Genomic DNA, 25,227 nt, shown 5'->3' with positions numbered 1-25,227 from the left:
TTGTAAATGAGGCAGTAGAGCAAGTGGACAGCTTCAAATACTTGGGGTGTACTATAAGCAGTAACATGAGCTGCTGCCTGAAAGTCAAAAGGAGATAACAATGGCAAAGGAAGATTTGAATAGAAAAATTAACATCTTCTGCGGACCTTCGGAGAGACTAGTTAAGTGATGTGTGGAGTGTAGTATTGTACGGGGCAGAAACATGGACATTACGACGAAGTGAAGAGAAACGACAAGAAGCATTTGAAATGTGGATATGGAGAAGAATGGAGCGTGTGAAGTTGACAGACAGAGTAAGAAACGAAGCTGTGTTGGAAAGAGTGGGTGAAGAAAGAATGATGCTGAAACTCATCAGGAAGAGGAAATGGAATTGGCTGGGTCACTGGTTGAAAAGAAACTGCCTACTGAAGGATGCACTGGAAGGAATGGTGAACGGGAGAAGAGTTGGTGGCAGAAGACGATATCAGATGATAGACGACATTAAGGTATACGGATCATACGAGGAGATTAAGAGGAAGGCGGAAAATAGGAAGGATTGGAGAATGCTGGGTTTGCAATGAAAGAACTACCCTTGGGCAGAATACTATGAATGAAAGAATGAATGACAAGAGAAACGATAATCATGTTTATCAAAATGTAATTTGTGTACCTTTTTAGATTTTTTTGTTCACAACAGCTTTAATAGTTGACGTCATCTATTGTTCCGGTTACAGACGAGGTTTTCAATAATGCATGTGTATGCATTATATGTGTAGATACATATACAGGAAACTTTAAAATTATAAAATGTGAGCATGTGAAAAGGATGTAACGTTGGTTGCCATAGCAACATGTATGGACGAGTTTCAGTCATAATGAGCTATAAATCTTCCTCCCTTTATGTTCTTCAGGGATGTGTAAGACCAGCTTATGTACTTACTGAGTGTGTAAGAACATGACAGGATTTGCAGCCCCGGGGAGATGGAAACTGTTTTTGTCACATTATTTATGTCACTCGGAGATTGTATAACATATTGACGTACAGTACACTTCATGAACATTATTAAATCATTTTTATTTATTGCTTACAAATTAGAACACAACAGCAGTGACATTATGTGTGTCGTAGAAATTTTAAAATGTGATTACACTTTTCTTTGCAAAATTAGCAACAAGATACAGTTTTTATTTTCGTAGTAAAATATACATCTCAGTCTTGTAGTTACTTACTTCTATGTATTAAACCAAATTATTTGTTACGAACATATTCCGCAATTTTAACGTACGGCTCACAAATATTTGATAAGATAGGCCTATTCTAAAGCTATAAGTCCCGATTTTCATTCTATAATTTTTTATTTCTCTAAAATTAACTTAGATCAAAATTTAATTCTACCAAAATGTCAGTAAGTCTGTTTTTTCTTCTTGTCTAATTCGTTTTAAAAACTTCATTTCATTGTCAATGATTCAGTGTTCATCATATTAAGTAATATTAGTGAAACAATAATAAACAGTGGTAAGAAATAGTAGTAATAATAAAAAAATGATGATAACAATAATAATAATAATAATAATAATAAAATAATAATAATAATAATAATGAGAATTTAAATATTTATTATGTGACATATATATATATATATATTTATATATACAGGTTGTTTCCGAGGTGGTGTTACAAACTTTCAGGGATGATGGGGAAGGACACATGTATCAATTTGAGATCAGGAACCCTGGACCGGAAATGACCGAGCCGAAAGTTACAAGCAAAAATAGTTGTGTGGGAATGAAATAATTTTGTTCCTCTGTACATCTTATTTATGTGTATTTATCTGTACATCTTACACATACTGTATTCATCTGACGTTGTTTACGTTGTCTACTTACAGTATTCCATTCAGTGCGCTGCCTGAGGGATGGGGACAGGAAACTACACTAAAGTAATGCAGATAGCGTAATGTGTAACGGACATGGTCGGCCCTGATATGCACGTCTGTAGACAGCAGTGTATGTGTACAAGTTGCAGTGTCCAGTCGATCAGTCCTAGTGAAATGGAGGAGTACACGAGAGCGGAATAAGCAGCCATGATTTTCGAATACGGATGAGCCAATGGTAACAGTAGACATTACAAGTACCCATGTAGGAGACATCCGGCCCATACCATCTTTCCACGACTGTTCCAAAGGTTAAGGGCAGGAGGGCACGTGGTGCCAAATTACAAATCCATTTTCACACAACTATTTTTGCATATAACTTTCGACTCAGTCATTTCCGGACCATGGTTCCTTAGCTATCTCAATTTGATACATGTGCCCTTCGCCATCATCCCTGAAAGTTTGTAATACCACCTCGGAAACACCCTGTATATATAACCGTTAAACATTGAGAAACTTGAAACAGCTATTATTATTAACAAGTAATCTTAGCATGCAGGCTTTCACGGCCGGTGTCTAGTTGAAACAGAGCTTCCGGGCTAAGATGCCGTGGTCTACTGGTGCTGACGTTACCAGACGTTTCGTCTACTTCTACGGCAGACATCTTCAGTGGTTAGGTATCCTCGGTCGAAGTCTTCTGCTCGGGATACCTGTAGCAACTGATGACATGACTCGAAAAAATCGAAAAATCGAAGGAGAATTGGGAGGAAAATTTAAAAGGTACGCAAAACGCGTCCTTGCAAGGGGTTGGGGGCTGTACAAAACTAAATATGTGAGCTCCAAGCCTGTTGGCCACTAGTCTCACTCCGGGTTACGCTGCTCCCCTGAAGGAGCTCTAGAAAATTTTGAAGGGGAAGCCGAAATTGGACGTAACCTCTTAGGTACCACATACGCGAGGGGGGCTGAGATTGATCAATTGATCACGGAACGGGGCGAGGAGGATTTGGCTGGTGTTTGCCGTTAGGATGGCAAGACGCCGTCATCTGTTGTTCGATGACAAAGCAGGTGAAGGCCGTCGGAAGAAGCGCCGTGAAATCTAATCTGCAATTTGAGAGGTCCCTGTCCTTTCAATTTGCGACTTATTGAGTGACCTCGTGTATTTAATAGACTATTAATATTATCTGAACTAGGGCATACATCATTTATAATAAAGGTGGAATATATATGGGGAAGGGCATATAGGTCCGTGGCCCATTTCTTATAGGGCTCATCCCGACATTTGTCTTACGCCTGAGGAAAACCACGGAATACCTTAGGCGAGATGAGTTGTCTCATGTATAGGAGACTAGCCAATTTGGCTATTATGTAGGAGGTGATTGTTATCATGAGCCTTGTTGAATCGTCTCAATTTTGAGACAAGCCATTTGGCTATATGATGGCTCAATTACGAAGAGGGGGGACAGATGTAATTAGTTAATTAATTTAAGTAATTAGGAAGATTAATGGGGATATGAGTGCAGGTCCGTGGCCCATTTCTTTTAGGGCTTATCCCGACATTTGTCTTAGCGCCTTAGGAAAACCACGGAAAAACCTTAGGCAGGATGAGTTGTCTCAATATCAGAGACTAGCCAGATGGCTCTTAGGTTGAATGACTCTATGAATCGATGGATATATACTAGCCAATTGGCTCTATTATAGTTCCATCGATCAACAAAAGTAGATAATGTTAGGGAGGGATTTTGTTTAGCCCAGTTAAGACAAGGTCATTTTACAGCGGTTGCACTATCCAAGGAGTCTCATGGAGTTGAGTCGTGGCTACCAAAACCTGGGAGCAACGCCAGCCTCCCTGTCCTCCTGTCTCAATAGTATAGCTAATGGACCTGTCTGGTGTCTACGCCGTAACCTAGGATCATACTGGCCGAGGCCAGATATGAGCGGGTTGGGGTTAGCACGAGCTTCCGAATACAGGTTCCTAGCCAGTCGAGCAATGATCTCGTCTATGGTTGGCTACTCTAGTTCATCATGGAACTTTCTTCTCGAGGCGACTCGGGGGAGATGGGTAATGAGTCGAATCACCTGGTTTTGGACAACTTGGAGTTTACGGAGATGGGACACTGCCGCAAACCCCCATGCGGGTGCGGCATAGGTAATGACAGAGCGAATGAGGGCCTTATACATGGAAAGTCCTACCCTCAGGTTGTCAGGAGTTAAGGCCGCCAGAATGGGATAGTGTCTAACTATCAGCCCGTTGGCCTTACGAAGAAGGGATTGGATGTGATCTCGGAAGTTGAGATGAGAGTCCATAATGATCCCTAAATATTTAATTTGGTTCATCCACGGCATTTCTCGTCCGAAAAGTGTGGGTGGTGGTGGTATGTCTTCGAGCCTCGCTCTTAGTGAAAAGAGTATGGCCTGACATTTCTCTACATTGACCTTGATTCTCCAGTCGTGGAACCACGGCTGGAGGTGATCTAAGAACGACTGCAATCTACGGGACGCTAATCCATAGGTTTTGCCCATCGCCAAGAGGGCAGTGTCGTCTGCATAGATATACTCGCTCGATGTCCAGGTAAGCTGCAGCTACTACACGCTTCGTGCTCATAGCCCAGGTAATGTCCTCCGTCATGCGGAGTGCCTGGAGTGTAGTGGAACGACCAGGGCGAAAACCGAATTGCTCGTTCCTGATTTGGGGCAATACTACTTCAGTGAGGCGTCTATGTATGACCCGCTCCGCCAGTTTGCTGAGACAACTGAGGAGACTAATAGGCCTATAGGCCTTAATCGTACGTTGTTAGATCCAGTTACATACAAAAAACTGGCGCGGGACCCAACCTCAGTCATCTTAAGGAAGACCAACCTCCTAATCAAGAATTCGTCGATTCAAATAGAAATACAACGTACGATTAAGAAGTCGGAAGCACTACCGCCAAGACTGTATGGACTACCTAAGATACACAAACAGGATGTGCCGCTCAGGCCAATTGTCAATGCGATCGGGTCACCAACGTACGCATTAGCCAAATACCTGAGCAACCTACTGAAACCCTTAGTAGGCAAGACATCCTCATACATCAGAGATTCCAGCCACTTCATTGAGAAGATTCAAACGCTGAAAACCCGACCTGGAGACATTATGGTCAGCTTTGATGTGGTGTCTCTGTTTACCAGAGTCCCAATTATAGAAACCATAGAACTATTGAAGAACATCTTCCCAGAGGACATTGTAGCGCTATTCCAACTGGTGCTCACTACTACGTATTTTCAATGGAATGGGGACTTCTATGAACAGACAGACGGAGTAGCCATGGGCAGCCCTCTTAGCCCGATGGTTGCCAACTTCTACATGGAGTCCTTTGAAGATACTACACTCAAGGCCACGACACGAAGACCTGAATGCTGGTTCAGATACGTGGACGACACATTTGTGGTGTGGAGACATGGAGAACCAGCACTAAGGGATTTTCTCAACCATCTAAATGGGGTCCACAGACAGATCCAGTTTACGATGGAATTAGAATCAGACGGAAGGTTACCGTTCCTGGATGTGTTGGTCCACAGGAAACCGGACGGTACCCTAGGACACAGCGTCTATCGGAAACCCACCCACACCGATAGATACCTACACAAGAGCTCAAACCATCATCCTGGTCAAAAACGAGCCATGATGAAGACTCTGATTGAGCGAGCGCGGAAAATCTCAGAACCACAATATCTCCGACAAGAAATGGCCCACTTAAGAGCTGCGCTAAGCAGTAACGGGTACTCAGCTCCGGAGATTAGGAGGGCCATGTATCCCAGGAGAGATCTGAACGGGCCATCCCAAAGCCACACTCTAGTCCAGCAGAAGAAGAAGGGCACGGTCTTCCTCCCGTATCATCATAATGTCACGGACCGGATCGGCAAGATATTAAAACGGCACGATGTAGACACGGTTTTCCTGCCGACCCAACAAGTCCGTAACATGCTGAGATCGGTAAAGGACAAGAGAGACAAGTTGGTTGCCGCAGGTGTATACAGGATTCCGTGCTCCTGCGGTGCCGTATACATAGGCACTACACAACGTAGCGTCAAAACTAGACTAGTGGAACACGAACGGAACTGCAGATTGGGACAGCTGGATAAATCTGCAGTGGCGGAACATGCGTTTCAGGATGGGAGGCACGACATACAGTTCCGAGAAACAGACATCCTCAGTAACACGTCCAATTACTTCCCCCGGCTATTCAGGGAAGCGATTGAAATCCATAAACATCCAAACAATTTCAACCGTAAAGAAGAGGGTCTGAAACTTAACAACTGCTGGCATCCTGTCCTGAAACGGACTCGTACAAAACCTGTGCACAGCGACGGTACGACGGATGGAAACCGAAATCCTGCGAGTGCTGTCCGCCACGATATTGGAACACAACAACCAGCCCAAGGTCACTGCACCCTAGCGAGCGCGGACCGCCGCAACAACTGTGCGCCACGACCAGCCCAAGGCCACCGGGACCGAGCAGGTGCGAGCCGCCGCGACCAATCAACGCCACGGCCAGTCCAAGGTCACGATCTGACACCAAGTCTCGGCGCTATAAATAAGGACGAGCAACCAGTCATGTCATCAGTTGCTACAGGTATCCCGAGCAGAAGACTTCGACCGAGGATACCAAACCACTGAAGATGTCTGCCGTAGAAGTAGACGAAACGTCTGGTAACGTCAGCACCAGTAGACCACGGCATCTTAGCCCGGAAGCTCTGTTTCAACAATTATTAACAAGAATTGTTAGAAAAATATTTCGTTAGTCTATTCTTAAATGGTTTGATGTCTGACAGTCCCTGACATAACTCGATAGGGAATTCCAAAGTCAAGGAACGGCCACAGTGAAAGAAGATGAATATTAGGATGTTCGGGGGATGGAATGGATAATATACGCACACGTCCAATATAACATCAATTGAACCACCAACCATATTCAAATTTGAAAATTTTTCATTCAATAATTATTTCTTTTAAAATTATTCATTTTTATTTTTTATGTCATCGTCGTTAATTAAAACTTTTCTAACACTTGTGTATATTAGTTAGGTTATGATATTATGGATAGTCACGTATCAGAGATTGTTTAATATTAAGATTTATTGAAAATCATCTGTCAAGTGACGTTGATTACTGGGATTCGGATAATTGAAGTAGAATGTTGCATTTTAATAAAAATGAAACTGAATCAGCAAAGCCTTCTTGACTAGTAACATTGCCATCGTGTATAATAGATCGAGAACTTCTCGACGAGAAGGCATTGCTCACTACTGGCATCTAGCATGCATCTAGCGTAATATTTGTAATGTTGAGATGGTACAATAATACATTTGAAGACAGCTGTATTTTCGTAAGTCAATTAATATTTTATTGTATTGGAGTACTTCGTTACTTCTAATCTTTATATACTTTCTTCTAATCGTGTAATAGTCAATTAAATCCTACTCGAGTTTTGATTTTCTCTAGATAAATCAAAACGTCTAGTGAGATTACTGTTGATAAAGAATGTAATTTTACACGATATTAATAGATAAATGTATAATACTTAAAGTTAGTAAGAGAAATAATAAGTTTTTTTTCTCTCTCCTGTAAAATTTGGTATAATTGGAGTTAGGGACTTTTTGATTTCCCTGTCACAATTATTGACTGCGATTTTTCTGAATTTAGTTTAAGTCGGAATTTCCGTGTCCATGTCCAGACTGAGTCGCGATCGCCATTAATTTTAGTTATTGCGTCATAAGCCAGATACAGTGTATATTTCACGTGTTATCTATATTTACGACTAATGTTACTGTACCTGAAAATTTTCAGAACTATATTTGAGATCTGCATTTGATTCTTTTACCGTATAGATATTGCTGCTATACAGTGAAGCCTTCATCCATGACGACAGATATGGCTATTAACCCGGTCTACTGTAATTAGACTATGCGTACATGCTATAACTGAATACACATGGATTATTCCCAGCAGACGCGTCCAAAATCGCAGAGGTGTGCAGCAGAACTGCAGCTAAGTTCAAGCGGGCAACCAGTGCTAGGCCGTCTGTACAGGGAGGCGTGCAGAGACTGTAGTTACCATGTAGAGGCATGCTTAGGGACAATCATATTTTTTAAGGATGAAATTATTGGGGATCATCAGTGCGGTTTTAGGCGTAATAGATCAACTATTGATCACATACGTTTTATTCGACAGATAATGGAGAAAAAATGGGAATATAAGGGTACAGTGCATCAGTTAATCATAGATTTCAAAAAGGCATATGACTCGGTTAAGAGAGAAGTTTTATATAATATTCTTATTGAATTTGGTGTTCCCAAGAAACCAGTTCGATTAATTAAAATGTGTCTCAGTGAAACGTACAGCAGAGTTCGTATAGGTCAGTTTTAAGTGTAATTAAGTGAATTAGATAATATATTTCATGTTTTTCAATGTTGTGGGTTAGGAGTAGTATCAGGGGTACTCTAACTGTAGGAATGTTATTGATAAAAATTTATGGAAATATGTAAGAAAAGAGGAAATTTAGGAGTGAAGTAAAAAGAGAAAGTTAAATACGTAAATAAATAGAGGACAGAATAGTAGGCAAATAGTAAGTGATGTGTTGTAAAATAGAGCAAAGCGAAATGTAAACAAATAATTTCGGAAAAATATAGCAGGAAAATAATGATTAAGAGCAGGTGGATTTGCGAATAGAGAATAAAATAAATAACATAAATTATTAAGGAAGGAATGTGCAATATTTAATAGGAAACCGAGAAATGAAAGGGAGACAGTCTAAGTATGAGAGAGAGATTAGAATAAGATAGATAGGGAAGAATAGATAGCAATTCATTTAAAACAGAAGAATAGAAAGTAATCAGTAAATACTTGGCTAATGAATATATTAATAGAAGGGTAGTAGGGTATGTATTAAAGAGATGGTGGATCAAAAAGCAGAAATGTGATGGTCCACATTAATTATGAATTGTAAAGTTAGCTGACAAATATATCATATCATATCATATCATAACTCATATATCATATCATATCATATCATATCATATCATATCATATCATATCATATCATATCATATCATATATATCATATCATATCATATCATATCATATCATATCATATCATATCATTTCATATCATATCATATCATATATCATATATCATATCATATCATATCATATCATATCATATCATATATCATATCATATCATATCATATCATATCATATCATATCATATCATATCATATCATATCATATCATATCATATATCATATCATATCATATCATATCATATCATATCATATCATATCATATCATATCATATATCATATCATATCATATCAGTGAGTTTCTGTCAGATGCGTTTCCAATTCACTGCGGGCTAAAGCAAGGGGATGCACTATCACCTTTACCTTTTAACTCTGCTCTAGAGAATGCCATTAGGAAAGTCCAGGATAATAGAGATGGTTTAGAATTGAACGGGTTACATCAGCTGCTTGTCTATGCGAATGACGTGAATATGTTAGGAGAAAATCCACAAACGATTAGGGAAAATACGGGAATTTTACTTGAAGCAAGTGAAGAAATAAGTTTCGAAGTAAATCCCGAAAAGACAAAGTATATGATTATGTCTCGTGACCAGAATATTGTACGAAATAGAAATATAAAAATTGGAAATTTATCCTTTGAAGAGGTGGAAAAATTGAAATACCTGGGAGCAACAGTAACAAATATAAATGATACTCGGGAGGAAATTAAACGCAGAATGAATATGGGAAATGCCTGTTATTATTCGGTTGAGAAGCTTTCATCATCCAGTCTGCTGTCAAAAAATCTGAAAGTTATATTACCGGTCGTTCTATATGGTTGTGCAACATGGAATCTCACTTTGAGAGAGGAACATAGGTCAAGGGTGTTTGGGAATAAGGTGCTTAGGAAAATATTTGGGGCTAAGAGGGATGAAGTTACAGCAGAATGGAGAAAGTTACGCAACACAGAACTGCATGCATTGGATTCTTCACCTGACATAATTGGGAACATTAAATCCCCACGTTTGAAATGGGCAGGGCATGTAGCACGTATGGGCCAATCCAAAAATGCATATAGAGTGTTAGTTGGGAGGCCGGAGGGAAAAAGACCTTTGGTGAGGCCGAGACGTAGATGGGAAGATAATATTAAAATGGATTTGAGGGAGGTGGGATATGATGATAGGGAGTGGATTAACCTTACACAGGATAGGGACCAATGGGGGGCTTATGTGAGGGCGGCAATGAACCTCCGGATTCCTTAAAAGCCAGTAAGTAGGTATGGTATGCAGGAAAGCTAGGACAGACATTGTGAGATGGTAGCATCATTTTTTGTCTTTATCTTATGCAACGCCATTAATGCTCTCAAGGATATTCCATTACTGAAGTGAAAGTCCGATGTGTAACAACTGTTATTAGTTAGAAGGTTACAGTAAAATGACTCCTTCCAGAGATGTGGTGACGGGTATGTGGTATTGGAGATTATTTTAAAAACTCTAAGTATGTGTATTGTGGATGAATAAGATTTTGATATTAACTGGAGGGTTGCCACTGGTCTTCAAATGACCCGTGTAATTTCGAAACATTGGAGAAATTGTCTTGAGGTGCGAATAAAACTCTAAAATCCTTCTTCTAAAATAGAAAATTATGATTATTTGTTCATAAAACTTGAGTTGTAGAAAGAGAGATGTAATTAACTTTGTTGTTGTTTAGTCAACTGTCCGAAGGGAGGTTTGAACCTCCCAAGTGATATAAATAAGGCAGCACTTACTGTATGAGCCAACGGGGTAGGATAGCCAGTTCCTTTCCCCCTCCATTGCATATATTACCAACTAGCTACATATTATACTAGTAAGACTTCATATGCATACAAACAATTGTTCTTCCTCTGACACGTATCAAGTGATAATAGATCTACATATTACAGGCACGTAATCATGACACAAGACGAAATAATAATTCAACATTAGTAGAACCTAAATGTTTCACATCTGCTGGTGTAAAGCATAGCATTAATTTTCGTCCTCGGTTGTATAATTCTTGAGCTAAATTACACCAGAACTTCTAACATGTAACCCACTAAAATATAACAAGGAAATTAGAAACGTGTTAATGTCTTCAATTTGGTTAAATCAACTTATAGCCTATGTGTATGAATTAACCAACCTATATTATATTTGTATTCTATAATTCAGGAATATATATATATATATATATATATATATATATATATATATATATATATATATATATAATAAATTGTCCTACTTTATTCACGTACGATGTTATTCTTCTCTATGTTAATATTATATTATATAAATTCATTGCCGCTGTTATTTTAATTTTTATTTCCTGTTTTCTTTTATTTCATTTTCTATATTCCTCTTATATTAATATAGGCCTATTATATAATTTCATCGTAGCTGTAATTTTAATTTTAGTTCCTATTTTATTTTATTTTGCATATTCTCTTATATGCCTATTAATAATATATCTGAACTGCGACCGAACACGAGCGCTGCTCATTCGGTCCTCAAATTTTGTTAATATTACTGTATCTCCTTTTTTATATTGAGTGTATTATTTTATTTATATTTCTATAGTTGCAATTATATTCTGTATTCTGTATATTTAAATTTAAATAAATTTAAATAAATTAAATTAAATAAATAAACATATGAGCCAAAACGACTATCAGATATTAGTGGTTGTGAGGACAGAATAGATAGGGCATTTGAGAGGTTATTAAATGGCGAAATGGAGGATAGAATAGTGAGGAGGGTGGAATTAGAGAGGAAGAAGTGTGCTAAAAATTAGTGCAAGAAAGTTAAGGATGGCAAAAGTGATAGAATAGAAATACGGAAGAAAGTGTTAAGTGATGAAGATAGTGTAAGAGTGTAGTAAGATAGACATACAAACAATGAATAAAAGAAAATTGAAGTGAAAGAACATCTGAACAAGTGTGAAGTGTAAGAGAGAAAAATTTTAAGTGTAATTAAGTGAATTAGATAATATACTTAATGTTTTTCAATGTTGTGGGTAAGGAGTAGTATCAGGGGTACTATAACTGTAGGAATGTTATTGATAAAAATTTATGGAAATATGTAAGAAAAGAGGAAATTTAGGAGTGAAGTGAAAAGAGAAAATTAAATACGTAAATAAATAGAGGACAGAATAGTAGGGAAATAGTAAGTGATGTGTTGTAAAATAGAGGAAAGGGAAATGTAAACAAATAATTTCGGAGAATATAGCAGAAAAATAATGATTAAGAGCAGGTGGATTTGAGAATAGACAATAAAATAAATAAATAACATAAATTATTAAGAAAGGAATATGCAATGTTTAATAGGAAAGCGAGAAATGGAAGGGAGACAGTCTAGGTATGAGAGAGAGAATAGAATAAGATAGATAGGGAAGAATAGATAGCAATTCATTTAAAACAGAAGAATAGAAAGTAATCAGGAAATACTTGGCTAATGAATATATTAATAGAAGGGTAGTAGGTTATGTATTAAAGTGATAGTGGATCAAAAAGCAGAAATGTGATGGTCCACATTAATTATGAATTGTAAAGTTAGCTGACAAATATATCATATCATATCATATATCATATATCATATCTCATATATCATATCATATCATATCATATCATATCATATCATATATCATATATCATATCATATCATAATATCCTATCATATATCATATCATATCATATCATATCATATCATATCATATCATATCATATCATATCATATCATATCATATCATATCATATCATATCATATCATATCATATCATATCATATCATATCATAACATATCATATCATATATCGTATCATATCATATATCGTATCATATCATATATCATATCATACATCATATCACATATCATATCATATCATATCATATCATATCATATCATATCATATCATATCATATCATATCATATCATATCATATCATGTCATAATCACATTATAATCATATCGTATCGTATCGTAACGTATCGTATCACATCACATCACATCACATCACATCACATCACATCACATATCACATCATATATCATATCATATATCATATATATATCATATCATATCATATCATATCATATCATATCATATCATATCATATCATATCATATCATATCATATCATATCATATCATATCTCAGCAAAAAACCTCAATCAGAGTGTAGAATTAACTTCAGCATTCAATAATTAACAAGAAACGGAGTGTATTTTAGAGTTGGTCCCGAAGTTATGGGAAAGAGAATACCCCCTTTCTTACGCCCTAAAAATGAATTCTACACCCTTTCAAGCTCGCTCAGGTGAAGTGTTGTATCCAGTCAGTATTGTAAGGTTTTGAAGTGTTGTTCTCATTAAAAGTTAGTCACACAGAGTCGGCAAACTTTAGTAAACATTGACAGAAGAACAAGAAGAAACTCCGACTTTTAAGAGGACAGACAGACAGATACAGAGTCGACGACCTCCCCCCCCCCAGTCATTATATGTACTCTAGCCTGGACTTCCAAAATAGGGGAAGTCGCTGTCTTCCTTAAGATGGGGCTCGAAAACGAGGACTCATTTCTTTTATATTTCTTTCTATTTTTTCTCTTCTTGGTGCTTTAAGAGTGGAGTCGGAACGATTTTGAGAACTTGGCGATTTGCCCTCCGAGCGCTTTGCAGTCTGCAAGAGTGACGTAGGAGATAATGACGCACTGCTCTGCATGACAGAGAGGCTGTTGAAACCTCAGAGGCGGAATTGGATTCTTGAAAGAACATGTCAATTGCGAATCTGTAGAGAAATAGTTGAATCACTCAGCGGAATCTCGAGAATAGATTTCTTTTAACCTCAGGTCTATTATCTACGTCTGGAGTTGCTCAAATTTGAAAGTCTGGTACTGTTTTCATGGAAAGAATACCTGTGAACATATTTCTATATGCTGTACCATGTGATAAATATCCAAAAAAGTATATTGAAATCAACTTGATTTTGTTTGAGAACTATGCTAGAAAGAGGGAAAAAGACCTTTGGGGAAGCCGAGACGTAGATGGGAGGATAATATTAAAATGGATATGAGGGAGATGGGATATGATTGTAGAGACTAAGGATAGGGACCAATGGCGGCAACGAATCTCCGGGTTCCTTGAAAGCCGTAAGTAAGTAAGTAAGTAAGTTAGTAAGTTAGTAAGTAAATAAGTAAGTTAGTAAGTAAGTTAGTAAGTAACTAAGTAAGTTAGTAAGTTAGTAAGTAACTAAGTTAGTAAGTAAGTAAGTTAGTAAGTAAGTAAGTTAGTAAGTAAGTTAGTAAGTAAGTAAGTTAGTAAGTAAGCAACTAAGTTAGTAAGTAAGTAAGTTAGTAAGTAAGTAAGTTAGTAAGTAAGTAACTAAGTAAGTAAGTTAGTAAGTAAGTAACTAAGTTAGTAAGTAAGTTACTAAGTAAGTAACTAAGTTAGTAAGTAAGTTAGTAAGTAAGTAAGTTAGTTAGTAAGTAAGTTAGTTAGTAAGTAAGTTAGTAATCAAGTTAGTAAGTAAGTACTGTGCTACAAAGAGTGGATGAAGAAAAAATAATGCTGAAACTGATCAGAAAGAGAGAAAGAAATTGACTGGGTCACTGGCCGAGAAGAAACTCTCTAATAAGGGCTGCACTGGAAGAAATGGTGAAAGGGAGAAAAGTTCGGGGCAGAAGAAGTTATCAAATCAAAAAAGAATTACCACAATTTGTCTGCATAAACCTTTAGATTACCCAACAAAATTAATTTTTCAGGAATTTGGTGTATCAAATCTAGAACAAATTTATAAACAAACATTGCTGATTTACTTTCATAAAAATCACAATAAATTTAAATTTGTTCCTCATGAATGCCATAAGAGACAAAACTGCAGTTTCTTTCTAAACACACCCAAATGCTACACAACTGCTGGATTAAAACACAGCAGAAATTTTGGACCCAGAATATATAACGCATTAATTAGATCTTACCCTGAACTAAACACTGAACACAAATAGATTTAGGAAAGAAATTAGATTAATTATTTAATTGTTTAAGCTAATTGAGTTAAAAATTGATACTCTAGTATTCATGTACTTTTGTATTTTCTATTTGTATATATTATTACATGCTGTATGTATTATATATTAATGTTATTGTGCTCAATGAACTCTCTTAATTTTGTGATATATTTTGTATAACTGATCTGAACTGCGCCCGAGCACGAGCTTCTACTCTTTCGGGCTACAATGCCTAATATAGTTCAAGTGTAATGTGTTAAATAAATTTGAAAATTTTGAAAAAAGATTTGAAATTTGAAGGATTTGAAAAAATAAATTTGAAATTTGAAAATTTTGAAAAAATTAATTTGAAATTTGAAAATAATAGACGACATTAAGATATATGGATCGTATGTGGAAACTAAGAGGAATGCAGACAATAGAAAGGACTGGAAAATGTTATGTTTTCGGTGAAAGACCTGTCTTTGGACAGAACAGTACGAATGAATGAACTAGTGTTAAAAGTGTATAATCAGATGAATACAAAATAAGAAACGAAGCTGCGTTGGAAAGAGTGGGTGAAGAAATAATAATGTTGAAAATGATTAGGAAGAAAAAAAAGGAATTGGCTGGGTCACTGGCTGAGAAGAAACTGCCTACTGAAGGATGCACTAGAAGGAATGATGAACGAAGGAAAAGTTCGGGGCAGAAGAAGGGTGTCAGATGATAGACGACATTAAGATATATGGATCATATGAGGAGATAAAAAAAGGAAAGCTAGAAGGAGGGAAGATTGGAGAATTCTGGGTTTGCAATGAAGGACCTGTCCTTGGCAGAAAATATAAATTAATTTCCTAACATAAAACAATATTAAAACATGTAATTCTTTAATCAGGCACTGATTTAATTATAGTACATTATGCAATAAGCCTATAATGAAGGTAATTAAGAAGCGAGTATGGATATTTATGAAACGAGCGCAAGCGAGTTTCATAATTTTCATACGAGCTTCTTAATTACCATTATAGGCGAGTTTCATACGACTTTTTATGCTCGACCATATTTCTAACTTGATATTATTAATTTTCTTTGTATCTGACCTTGACCAATGTCCCATATGTTGTGAGATGTGCGCAGACGCGAAAGTATTGATTTTTTCCGAGGAACAGATGTTCACATTGACCTTGCTAGCCCATAAGAACCTACAGAGATAACATTGAAATTAAATTAGACATTGAAAAACGAGATGACAAACTGAATTTATTTGAATATTATTTACAATTAACGCTAATTATTATAGTAACAGAACATAACCTTCTGCGACAGTATTGAATTTCCAGCCTCCGTGACTTTTCGCTAATTGTCTTTCGATTGCATATCCGAGAATAATCGATATAACGGTACAAAGCTGACTTGACATTGGCTGAACACCTGAACTTTAATGAGTAGGTGTACTTTAATGACATGCATTAAAGGACTGCTACCAGGTGTATAATTACTACTTTTCGGCATGGTCGAGCATAAACAAACAAATATTACTCCTCAAATTATTTAGTAACCCAAATTATTGGCTCCAAAAATTGCGTACTAAATGTTATACAAATATTTTCGTTGGAACATGTCTTAAAAATTCTCTCAAAATAGTTTAAAAGACAGATCCCATTTTCTCTCTTGAAATATTTTCAGTTCAGGTGAATGCTGGACAGAAATGGAACTCAAAAGTATTATAAATTGTATTACTTTGCTCAAGTGTACGTCATTTTCTATCACACAAAGGTTTCCTGGCTACTTTAGCAAATATGGAATATGTCAGTCTACGGAAACAATTTCTACACAGGAACTTTGCTATAAAATATGAAGTACGGCAAGACCCGATATTTAATAAAACTTTGATGTAGATTTCGAGTAGTGTACGTCTTCTTCTGGTTTGTGTTTATCTTCGCCCTATCACGGTCTTATAGTTTCGGAGGTTTTATAACGCACGGAATATATTACTTTCTCCAACTCCGGAATACAAACTACGTTCATAGAATTTTTATACGAAAATACAGAGTAAGACTCAGTATCGGCTTTGTCTCCAGAAGTAAAGTCCTTACAAAGAAATATCCTAGAAGAGGTTACGATGTAAAGCCTTCAAAGAAATATAGCTTCAAGAACCCAACCAAAGGGGAGTCTTATTACAATGAACATGATCGATCCAGGAGAAAGAAAATAATATGTACCAATAAAACACTTTGAGAAACGAAGAAGCAACATGAGAAAAAATACAAACCCGTTTCACTAAATTTTAATGACGAAGACATTCTCAATATCCGTCCCATGCATTTCGCAATATTTCAGTTCCTTTATCATTTTGCGAAAAGTACTAACGTTATAATAGTTTATTTTATTGAATTACTGTTGGAAAGTTGAGCCTAGTGTTAAATACTCTGGACACAGAAGAAGTACGGCACGTGTCTAGGAATATTTTCAAAATATCTTATTTATTTATTTATTTACGTATTTACTTACTTACCTAATTATTTATTTATTTATTTATTTATTTATTTACTTATTTACTTACTTATTTTCATTTATTTATTTCCAGACTTAACATATATTTCACCAAGTACAAATATAGTACTAAAAGCAATAGTTTTATTTCCATATCTTATAAACTATATAACTCATTACTATTGCATATAAGAAACACGTCATATTTTGCTTTCAGAAGGTTGGTGGGAAGGACATTGATGGAAAATCCACTCTACAGTGTCAATGAATTTAGCAATATTACGTTTTAGATACTATTTGTTTTAACCTTATGTAATTGACAAATCTGTACATTTTAACCTGATTTTATACTATTTCTTTTAACACTTTTAACCTGTTTTTGTGATTATCTGGTGATTGTATATTTGTTTTGATTTTATTTCAATATTTATTCATTTTGTAGTAGCCATGCATTTTATATTTCTACATTGACGTTGTCTATGGCTATTAATTTGCTGAATAACATTAAATTCATCTGTCTGTCCGTCTCCGTCCGTCCGTCCGTCCGTCCGTCCGTCGATCCATCCATCCATCCACTTATTTATTTAATTATTTATTTATTTACCTACTTCCTTACTTATTTCCTTCTTTACTTCTTTATTTATTTATTTATTTACCTTTTTATTTAATTATTTATTTATTTACGTACTTCTTTACTTATTTATTTTACTTAAATAAATAAATATATATAAATAAATAAATAAGTAAATTATTTATTTATTGAAATGATTTATTTACGTATTTACTTACGTATTTCTTTACTTATTTATTTATTTACTTATTTAAATACTTATTTATTTATTTACCTTTTTATTTTATTATTTATTTGTTTACGTACTTTAGTTATTTATTTACTTAAATAAATAAATAAGTAAATAAATAAATAATTTATTTATTAATTTAATTAATTTATTTAAGTATTTGCTTACGTACTTCTTCACTTATTTATTTATTTATTTATTTATTTATTTATTTATTTATTTATTTACCTTTTTCTTTAATTATTTATTTATTTATTTACGTTCTTATTTACTTATTTATTTACTTAAATAAATAAATAATTTAATTATTTATTTTATTAATTTATTTACGTTTTTACTTACGTACTTCTTTCTTTATTTATTTATTTTTATACCTTTTTATTTAATTATTTATTTATTTACTACTTCTTTATTTATTTATTTACTTACTTAAATAAATAAATAAGTAAATAAATAAATAATTTATTTATTTTATTTATTTATTTACGTATTTACTTACGAACTTCTTTACTTATTTATTTACTTATTTAAATACTTATTTATTTATTTATTTACTTATTTAAATACTTATTGATTTATTTATTTATTTATTTATTTATTTATATAACAGGACAAAGCCCCAATTACAATAGATAGTACAAATATTTGCTTTGAACATAAAAAATGGAGATAACATGAAAAAAGGGATAACAATGATACAAATGCAAGATACAGATATAAATACAAATGAAAAACGAAAAAAAAAACAAAACAAAACAAAAAATGGACAATTACTTACTACGTAAATAAAAGACGCAGCAAATGTAAGAGCCTTTACACTGCGAACCTGACGAAATATGCTGAAAAAATGTGTGAGAAAACAGCTTGTAAAATCTACATGGAACTAAGTTCAAGTGTGCACCCATTTATATATTGCATAATTTTTATTCTTTCGAGCGCCAAAGATCATTGAAACTTGTTGAGCATATGAATAAGAGATTGCTAATTCATTTTTACCAAGAAAACAAAAATGCAATATTTTCGACTGAAAATGACCAAAATTTCACCCGACACCCCTCTTAATAACGGACAAATACTTATAAATTGCTCTCAGTGTATTAAAATCCCTTCCGCTTTCTTTTCCTTTTGTATTCTTACACAACGTCTTTCTCCCCTACCTCTCTCTCTTGCTGTACCCTCCTTTCTTTTCCCGTATTTCTTCTCTTACTACTGCAATCCTGTACATTTCTTCCTTCATCACATTTTTCATTACCTTTTACTTTTTACTCTGAAATTCTGCTCTCTTTGTTAGTTTATGTGCTTCTAGACATTACGCTGGTAGAAACTTTTCCCTAACATTACATCTACTGCGTGTTCAGTTCAAAGTGTGTCTTGGCTCGCTGTATGCCGTCATGTGGCTAGTCAATGAGCCTAGAGAATTCAATCTTCCTACAATTCCGCAGAGGCGTATTACCTACGTGCCAGAGAAATTGCCTACCAAGTACGGCGTTCATTCTGAAGAGTACTTACCGATACGTACGGTAACGCCTGTAGTGGCAGGAATGTGAACTGTTTGGAAACACGTACTGAGGTGAGTTTTTTCTTACTGTCAGGATATGGGGAGAGGGTTAAGACGATTACTTACGTATTTGTTGACATTAACATCGACGGTCAATATAGACACGGAGCATTTGATTTGTACTGTGGAATGTTGCCGTACGCAACCGATGATAACAAATACCCTGCGTACGACTTGCCCGTGCAAAACACAGTTCGAAAGAGGTTATGGTAGCACACAGACTTTACAGACCGCCATCTGTTGCTACGACGTTCAAGTTATACCATACACCAAATTACCTTTCGTCTCGTTTCTCTTATCTATACTCTAACCACGACGTAATTACCAGATCACTTATCTGTGGCACGCTAAGTATACCTCTTCATAGAACATCTTGTTATTCATCATCTTTTACAGTATCCACCTCGCGTCAATGTAATTCTTTGTCACTAAGTATTAGGGGCTGCAAGACAATAAACACCTTTAAAAACAGCTTAAAAGATAACCTTATTAGAATTTCACTCCAATCATACTGATTTAACCTATCACTGACTGCATTGTTACTTCTTTCTTTAGACATGCATCCTGATAGTGCTGTATTTTCGAAATTGTCTCATAATAATCTCTTTCTATTATCTAATATTATTTGAAATATATTAAAATTCTATGTATTTTAATTAATTCTGCTACACAGTTTATTTCAGTGTTTAATTAATAGTTCATAGTATTTTGTTGTTTAATTCGTAAGTAACTCTTGTATACATGTAACTCCCATCTAAATCAAATTGTTGAATTCTTTGTAAGTTCATGTATATGTATATATACTTTTTGTTGGTTGAGTGGAAGAGAAGGCCTTACGGCCTTAACTCTGCCAGCTAAAATAAATCATTATTATTATTATTATTATTATTATTATTATTATTACATGTTCTCAAGTTCAGATTGAACGCCTTGATTAATAGGCAACTTCTCTGACATAAAAGCTGAAACTCGCTTCAAATCGCTGACTCACAGCAGTGACGTCATGACACACTTTCAAATGAACATCCAGTAGTACTGCAGATGTCAACTCTCGTGTGAGGGGTCTAACATCACGTTACTTTCTGGACGCCCTTCCTGCAATCCTGTTAACTAACGTCAGCTTTGAGCCCCCTCACCGAAGAAGTCAAAGACCAAGATCATAGCCCAGTTGTGCTTGTCTTTTACTGTCCAAACATTCAACTCCTGCACTTTTTAGAGGGGGTTTAGCTTTACAAGCAATCAGGAGCATCAATATCAAAGAAAAGGGTCTCTTATTTCCATCATCCGTCCCGGCTTATAACTCCACTAAATTACTGCTTAGCTGGTGTTGAAAGGTGACAAGGAAACATTCAAAGGACGTCAGTGTACCTTCATCAAACAATCAAGCACGTCTTTCTCTTGGCAAGCTATACATACTATATCAAACAACACAGTTACTTTGCCTCTGGATTCAATGGATGCTTGACTTCAGCCCGTGTTGGAGTGCATACAATATAAAGAATTTATTTTATAAGGTGAAAAAATTAGCGAAGAAGAATTCCACCACATAATTCTATGGTAAATCTATATACATAATTTTAACTGGTAATGGAAATTACGGGAAAACGCCTAAACGGATTTTAATAAATGATCCCTCATTTTGAAGCTTGGGACCCAAAGTTTTTCAGAAAAATAGTAGTTTTTAGTGAAATGTCAATTTTTCAACATAATTTTCCTATTTTCTAAAATCCATCTGTCGTCACTAATTGCATTTCAGAATAAAACAAAACACATACTAAAGTAAACAATATTAGGCTACACGAAGGCCATGATCTGCAAGAATGCTGAAAAATTTAGAGCTCAAATTAAATTGGTTATTAAAAACTTACTAAAAATAATTTACAGGTCTGATTCTGTGGTGTGTAATTTTCTGAGTACAGCTGTATTGGATATTAAAAATTACAAAACTTGAGGTGGTTTTGATGATATTATTACCATCAGAAATAAAATATTATTATAGTTAATGCCATGATGTGACTATTTTTCATTAATTATACATATTAATGCTATATTGATGATATGAAAGTGAAACCTTTAGGGTTATATAAATAGACGTAGAGAATATCTTAAATAAGATCTTGATTTCTATAATTTACTGCGTGGCGGCTATATAGTATATGTTACTGAAAACTATAAAACTTACATTATTAAAAATCTAATATTTTTATACTTATTAATCGAGTGGGGTTGGGTCATTTTCATATATTTAATGGCGCTGTGGTGTAGATATTTATATGAGTCATTCTCTTCCGTATTGGCTCGAGAGAGCGCAAAAATTACAGTTCCTAAGGAAAGACCAAAAGGTATTACTTACTGATAAAATAAGAGGCCTACAAGATTTTGTAGTCTCCCGATCATTTCAGCAAGATCTCTTAGCAAGATAAAATGATTTTACCCTCTACATTTCAAGGTAGTTTACGAAACATGCAGCACCTATGCCAAGATGCTATGTCTATTGTTCGAAAACATAGTAAACCTGACATTTTTTTAACTCTCACCTACAATCCGCAATGATCTGAAATAGCTACAGTATTGCTTTACTCTCACATGAAAAACCGACTGATCGTCCTGACATTGTTACTTGCGTTTTCACGTTCAAACTAAAAAACTGAAGGTGTATAGGTTCAAGAAAAAGTATTTGGCATGAAAAAACATTCAGAGGGAGTATGTTTCATTATTATGGAAGCAAATAATTTTCAGGATGTCTGGTATTCTTCATTGAAAATAAATTTGAAAAATGTTTATTTGGACGTCTAAATAACTTAGTTTGCAGCATTTGCTGTACAAGCCACTAGTATTAATTTAAATTTCACTGAGGATATGGTAACACTAAAATATTCCTTACTATTGCTCTTCTAGGAGCTTAATAGCCTAGAGACGTTGGTTCAATGAATTTAAAAGTTTTATCTTTATAGGAATAAGATTTCAAGTTCAATCCCACTTTCCTTTTTTTTTTAAGATCAAACCGTAAGACATTCTTCTTATACTAACATTTACCATACATCTTGATTACACAACTTTTAACACTGTATCATTTCGGAATGTGTATGATAAGACTTTCTTGTGTTAAATTCTAACGTACCTTGTTTACATGTTATCGACCTATTATGGGTCATCTTCAGAACTGGTCGTTGCTGGTCTTGGCGCCTCTTGTTTTGTTTCCTGTGAGGGTGTGTTCGTGTAGTGTAAAGTGGAGTCAAAGAGTGTGTGTGCTCTCAAATTGAGTTGTGTGTTGAGAATTACTTTAGGGTGTGTAGGCCTACATAGGACAGACAGGCAGATCATTTGAAACACGTTACAAAAAACACATCACAGCCATAACAAAATTACAAAATAACTCCACATATGTAGAACACAACACAAATGCTAACCACACCTACATAGACATCAACACAGACATGGAAATACTACACATCCAACCAAAAAGCCAGAAACTAAACACACTAGAACAATATGAAATATACAGACACACAAAAACACACCCCAAAGAAATTCTCAACACACAACTCAATTTCAGAACACACACTCTTTGACTCCACTTTACACCACACTAACACACCCTCACAGGAAACAAAACAAGAGGCGCCAAGACCAGCAACGACCAGTTCTGAGGATGACCCATAATAGGTCGAAACATGTAAACAAGGTACGTTAGAATTTAACACAAGAAAGTCTTATCACATATATTCCGAAGTGAAATTTGCTACATAAAGTTCAGGTCGATAAAGATTTTCATTTCGATACAGTGAATTTATGCTCCTCTGATTTAAGTTTTAATATGTCATACAACTTTCTGTACTCGGATTTATCAATTCCAAATAATGATTCACCAGGGGTGTTTTTTTTTGGTACCACCGATATATGCGAAATCTATTAAAAACTTAATTTTATACATACAAAATACAAATACCTTAATGAAAGTCCAAAATGTAGTAAAATATTTCTAGTACAAGATTAATTTTTGGTCCTACAGAATTATCTGTTATGGTTACCATTGGTCATTAATGGAGAAAAATTTGCTCCGACACCGAGAATCGAACCTGGGACCTCCAGTTCTACACACTGGGTGCTGTAACCACTGAGATACGCCAAGACTCAATCCACAGCACCGAATCGAATCTTTCTCCGTGAATTTACGCGAAATTTAAAGAAATCTACGAAATTACTCCATAATCACGATATTTTCAACAAGACAGAGGTTTCATGAAGAATTTCAAGGAAAAATGACTTTTTATTCCAAATAAAACATGAATTAAATTTAATTGTGTTTTATTTAACGACGCCAATAACCTTATAAGTTTATATCAGTGTCTCCGGTTTGCCGGAATTGTGTCCCGCAGTAATCTTTTTACATGCCAGTAAATCTACTGACATGAGCCTGTAGCATTTAAACATACATAAATTCCATCGAAAAAAAAAATGTTATGTTTTATTTAACGACGCTCGCAACTGCCGAGGTTATATCTGCGTCGCCGATGTGCCGGAATTTTGTCCCGCAGGAATCTTTTTACATGCCAGTAAATCTACTGACATGAGCCTGTAGCGTTTAAGCATACATAAATTCCATCGGAAAAAAAATGTTATGTTTTATTTAACGACGCTCGCAACTGCCGAGGTTATATCTGCGTCGCCGATGTGCCGGAATTTTGTCCCGCAGGAATCTTTTTACATGCCAGTAAATCTACTGACATGAGCCTGTCGCATTTAAGCACATTTAAATGCCACCGACTTGGGGCGGGATCGAACCCGCAACCTGGGGCACAGAAGGCAATAAAACGAGAAAATTTTCTTCGTATATATACATAAATATTTCTACACATTTGTTTGTTCAGCATTACATGCGTATGGCATCTGGCAACGATGTGCACATAGTTTCATGGATTACTTCCAAGGAGAAGAGCAAGAAGAAAACGGCGAAAAAAATTTGCTTATTCTTGTGACGAATATGGTATTGTGACGTATCGTCCCTGTGTAACGAACAACTCTGCGACAACAAAATTATTGCATGACAAACTCCTACACTCGGTTCAACGTATGAAGAATTATTGAAAAGGCAGTTATCAAATCTGAAGGAAGGAGTGTCTTTTTTTCAGATAGCCTACAATGGACATGGAATTAGAAGATGAAGATGTGGAAGTAGAATTCGTCGTTACATTACACACTACACCGAGAACTAAGAACTATGTAATATTGTGTGGAAACAGCTATATAACAACGCTTATGTATTCACACTACAGCGAGACATCTCTATATAGATAATTAAAACACGTATTTTATTACGCCATACGGAAGGCAGTTTGATCAAAGACCTTATATATAATATACAAGGTCTTTGGGTTTGATATGCCCTGATGTTACATAAATATGAACATCTGACTTTCTATTAATTGTTTAATTTCATTCACGTAATACAGATTTTATAGGTTACAATTAGGTTAGTTACCTGTGG

The sequence above is a fragment of the Periplaneta americana genome, chromosome 6, assembly GCF_040183065.1.
Source record: "Periplaneta americana isolate PAMFEO1 chromosome 6, P.americana_PAMFEO1_priV1, whole genome shotgun sequence".
Classification (NCBI taxonomy): domain Eukaryota; kingdom Metazoa; phylum Arthropoda; class Insecta; order Blattodea; family Blattidae; genus Periplaneta; species Periplaneta americana.
Note: the sequence above shows the minus strand (reverse complement) of the source record.